This window comes from Penaeus japonicus, unplaced genomic scaffold, assembly GCF_977035675.1.
Source record: "Penaeus japonicus unplaced genomic scaffold, GWHDUDI00000001_assembly GWHDUDI00000026, whole genome shotgun sequence".
Taxonomy (NCBI): Eukaryota; Metazoa; Arthropoda; class Malacostraca; order Decapoda; family Penaeidae; genus Penaeus; species Penaeus japonicus.
In genome coordinates, this window is record NW_028234428.1 from 24,903,850 (window position 1) to 24,908,849 (window position 5,000).

At 39.9% G+C, this 5,000-nt stretch overlaps 1 protein-coding gene across 1 annotated transcript in view; it reads left to right on the forward strand.

Annotated features, from left to right (window-relative positions):
* LOC122258966 (transmembrane protein 50A) overlaps positions 1–1,144 on the forward strand; it is a 10,884-nt gene extending 9,740 nt beyond the window's left edge. Inside the window, exon 4 of the mRNA XM_043025350.2 lies at positions 1–1,144. This exon is cut by the window's left edge and continues 266 nt beyond it. The gene's annotated coding sequence lies outside the window, so the exon portion shown is untranslated.
* The last annotated feature ends 3,856 nt before the right edge of the window (positions 1,145–5,000 follow it).

The following is a 5,000-nucleotide window of genomic DNA, read 5'->3' on the forward strand; positions in this document are numbered from 1 at the left end:
GGTATGCAACAATATCTTTTCTCTCATTTTTAAAATACTTTTTCTGATGAGTAATTCATTTAAAAAGATAAATGATTGTGTATTTTATATAATGCTAATTAATTTCTCTTAAGCTTAATTAGTTTTTCTCTTATTATGATTATTTTTTTAACTAGAAAGAGCAACTAAAGCCTAACAAGTGTTAAAAAAGAGAGAAATTATTGTCTTGGAAATATTTATTTTCTAGGTTTAGAATACGAAGGTGTTTTGTACACTTAACAGTGATTATCATATGTAAAAGCTTATATTAACTCATAATTATAAACTTATATTCATTACTGTGTAGGAATTTGATCCCATCTCTAAAATTTTGGTTATTGAAATGATGAAGCTGTTGGTGATGTTCCAAAGTAAAAGTATACTCCTCATTTCATAAGTTTCGTTAGTTACTAATTAGGTAGGGAAGCTTACCTCGTTTCCTTATGTCTTTTTATCCCATAGTCTTCTCAAAGAGATGGACAGGTCACACTCATTTATCCTTGCTTTGTTTTTCCCCAGCTGTGATCATTCTATTTGTAGCCATAGCTCTTGTGTGTTCAGTAAAAGATTACGTATATGTACACAGTATACGTCCACTTACTTTCTGCATTATGTTGTGATGTGAATGGTTCATGTTTTATAGGGTATGGAAATGTAGGTGAAAAAAAAAATATTTTAACTTTTTTTAAAAATGATCTTATCAAGTGGCAAAGCATGTTAATGGTATCTGAAGTATGTGTGTTATGTCTCCCTGTACCCATACATCCCTCTGCTGATAAACTTCCTTTTAATACTTGTCTAAGGCCACATTCCATAAAGAAAAGCTATCAAGAGTCAGATAATTCAGGTATGAGCAATATGGAAAATTTTCATCCATAAGAAAGATATTAAATATCAATATTTTTTTTATCAACGGAGTCAAATGAAGGGGAGAAAATTGATCAATCTTTGTAATCTTGATAATTGTCTTGGGTGGACGAACGTGGAATTGCTTTGGTTCAGCTTTGGGCTATGGATATACATATAAAAGAATACATGTATTTATAAGACAAAATCCTTTGTACTTCATTGTGAGAGAATGACAGACTTCTGTAGATAGCTGTTCAATATATATCTCTTATCTATATTTATATTTTTATTATCCCATTACTGGTACATAGATGAGTTTATATGTATTTTAAAATGGACATTTGGGATGCAGTGGAATTTTCATTTTAGCTGATGGAGCAGGATGTGATAGGATTAAAAAAATACAACTGAGATATGTTGATTTTTTCAATATTTTCCACAAGTGTGCCCATCACAAGTGGTTAACTAACCAGTTGCGGACGGGGGATAGATTCGCTTGCCAAGTCTCCAGGATGGGTTTTATTTCAGAGCGCGAGGCAGCTTGAAGCAACATGATTTGAATCTTCCCACTCTCTTTCAGTCACTCATTATAAAACTAGAGCCATTTTTGTTTTATTTTTTGTGTTTTATTGTGTTTAGAGACTTATATATGCCATATGACAGGCTGTATCAAGGCTACAGTTGACTAAAATTGTAGTATATGATCCATATCAGCTCATTATTTTCTTTATACGAATACATATAACCACCTACAATGAAGATAACATGAAGAGGTAGGGAAGAGGAAGGAAACCTGTGCTTATGACTGTGAGTGCCACAGTAAAAGGCATTCCTATTAGCACAGGAGCACATTTTAGACACTGGGTATGGTTTGAGTCAACTTCCTCATTTCATTCTGTCTGCATATCCTTCATCAGTGGTACTTTAGAGCAAGAGGTCGTCAACTTGCTGTGTGCCATCGCTCTTTAAATATAGTGCTTGCTAGAGACAGTAGATGGGTGCCATTCAAGGCTCTCTCTCTTACTGGTGCTAGAAGAAAGTGGTGCCATCTAGGTTTTGGAAGTTAGGTTTGCTCAATATTACAGTAATTATAGTAATTATGACTGCAACTGCTATCACCACTTATTCCTTACTCACAGCACAGTAAAATAGCACAATGATCCAAAATCCCTGAACGTCATGTATGTCATGACGCCCGTCGTCAGGTCAAAGCTCCTGTGTCATGTATGTCATGACACCCGTCCACAATGGGTTAAAGGTATATATAATTACTTTTTGCTGAGTGAATGTGTCCCTTTAACTAAGTCAAGTTCATGAGTTCAGTCTTTCATTATGCTAATTAAGAAAGTACTTACATGTTTCACAGCTCAAATAAGATAAAAATATTATACTAGAATCATTGACTGCACTGTAAATTAAAAAGTAATAACAAAGGTACCAATTTTCCTCCAAGAGACTGACAAAGCCACCAAAGATAGCCTTTGTACTTTCTCAAAAGGGTGAATATTTATATATTATTAGAGCCTCGGATACACCCAGATGAGGGAAAAATTACTACTGAATTCCTGTATTCATTTTAAAAGGAAAGGGAATGCTTATTGAAATCAATCTTGCAGTATACTTGGTGATAAAACAAAAACACATTTTGAATCTTGAATATGGAGGAGGCTTACACTAGAATCCTTAAATTTAATGAAGATTAAATCAAGAATCAACATCAAAGGCAATATTTCTTCCTGGCCAAAGATTGAGAATTATGAACAATATCTGATTTCAGCATTAACAAAATCACAAAAGATGACTTATAATCATTCAGAAGAGGAAATTCTCCATATTGTTAGACAAATACGAAGGCAGAGTAAATGGTGTAGTTCAGTGAATGTTCAAGGTGAAGAAGGACGTCTGCAAATTAGAGCGCAACTAATGCGGAAATTGAGAGTAGTTAAAGAGGTCAGACAGGGAGGGGTGAGATGGAGATCAGTTCTTTCTCTCTCTCTCTCTCTCGCTTCCTTTTCCTTATTTTCTCTTCTTGTCCTTTCTCGTTCTTTTTTCTTTCCCTCCTATCTTTCTCTCTCTCTCTTGCTTCCTTTCTCTCATTTCCTCCTCTTGTCCTTTCTCTTTCTTTTTTTCTTACCTTCCTTCTCTCTCTCTCTCTCTCTCTCTCTCTCTCTCTCTCTCTCTCTCTCTCTCCTCTCTCTCTCTCTCCTCTCTCTCTCTCTCTCTCTCTCTCTCTCTCTCTCTCTCTCTCTCTCTCTCTCTCTCTCTCTCTCTCTCTCTCTCTCCTCTCTCTCTCTCTCTCTCTCTCTCTCTCTCTCTCTCTCTCTCTCTCTCTCTCTCTCTCTCTCTCTCTCTCTCTCTCTCTCTCTCTCTCTCTCTCTCTCTCTCTCTCTCTCTCTCTCTCTCTCTCTCTCTCTCTCTCTCTCTCTTTCTCCCCTCTCTCTCTCTCTCTCTCTCTCTTGCTTCCTTTCTCTCATTTCCTCCTCTTGTCCTTTCTTATTCTTTTTTTCTTACCTTCCTTCTCTCTCTCTCTCTCTCTCTCTCTCTCTCTCTCTCTCTCTCTCTCTCTCTCTCTCTCTCTCTCTCTCTCTCTCTCTCTCTCTCTCTCTCTCTCTCTCTCTCTCTCTGTAAGCCACCAGCTGGCACTAGTTATAACCAGCTTGCTGGCCGCAGTTGTACAGCACCCGATGCCCTGTTGTAGGTCGGTGGTTAATAGACAGACGTTCACGTGCCATGGTCTTTATTGTGGACTCTGCTTAATATAGGTTCCGGTCGTCAGGCCGGAATTCAGAGCTGTTCGCTCTGGTCTGTCTGTCTGACCTCTCTGTCCTGATCTGTCTCTCTTTCTCCTGCCTGTGATCCTTACATGTCCATAAGTACAAATCTTCAGTCACTTTCTACGCCTCGGGCCTTCCGGTAACAAACACAGCTGCCTCGAGAAACTATTGTTCCGAGGCGGAAACGAACACAGGAGACAGGAAGCGTCAGGTCAAAACACACTGCCATCGATATTGCATTAAATAAAGTAGACATACATGATCAATGTCTTATGTCACATAATATCAATACCAGTGCCTTACACTCTCTCTCTCTCGATTTGTTTAAGCCACGACTTCCTTGGTCGTCCTAGGGGGCTCCTCCACCCAGAGTTATCTTTGGTGAAGATAGCCTGGTGGCGGTATCCTCCTTAGGGAGTCGAGCCAAGTCGTAAGGTCTGAGTTGCCTCCAGTCCTGGATTGTGCAAGTAACAAGTCCTACGCCGGCCTCACATGGTTTTATACATGATCCCGCCAGATATAATCCATGATCTAGTGTAAGGCTCTGTTACAAAAGGCATCGAGCCACTTTTCCAAGACACAAGATAAGGTCCACTTCTCGCTGCCATAAAGCTAGCCTTGAAGACACGTAGGCTGGTCCTACTCTGGTAGCAGCATCACCAAATACTCTTATCGGGTGAGTTCATGGTTCCTACTGCTCCTAGCAGACCCCCCAAATCCTCAATCTTGGTCTTGGTCCAAGAGACATCCAGACCCAAGGGCTTCGTCTCACTGGTAAATGCATCAAGATTCCCCACAAGATTTTTCAGAAATTCAGAAAGGATGGTAACTTTTCAACAAAGTCAAGATGATCTCGATAGGACTAATAAGTGTTGCTTCGCATTGACTTTGGATGACAAATCTACCTTATATCCACTCCTCTAAGTCTTAGGAATTCCTCTAAGTCTTAGGATCTCCCAGAGTAATTCACGAGGAACAGAGTCAACCCACGTCCGAGCTCTAGACGGCGCTCAACAATTACAAGAAGCACAAGGATGCGGTCAACTGCGGATTTGCTTGGAGTGAATCCGGTTTGATCCAGTCTCTGATGTCTCAGTAGATGGCCTCTGATACGTCTCAGAAGGATGAGTGAAAGCACCTTGCCTGGTATGCCTCGATGATTACTGCGCTTCATGCGACCTCCTTTCCCCTTCCAGAGAGGGACGACCACGCCCCTCAACAGGTCTGGGGGAATAGTACCGGACTGATAAATGGCAGCCACGACACAATGCAATCCGCGAGCTATAGGTTCACTAGGGATGCCGCAGATATTTGCTCCCCTTCTTCCCTTCAGTTTGGATAGATCGCCTCCCCAACTTT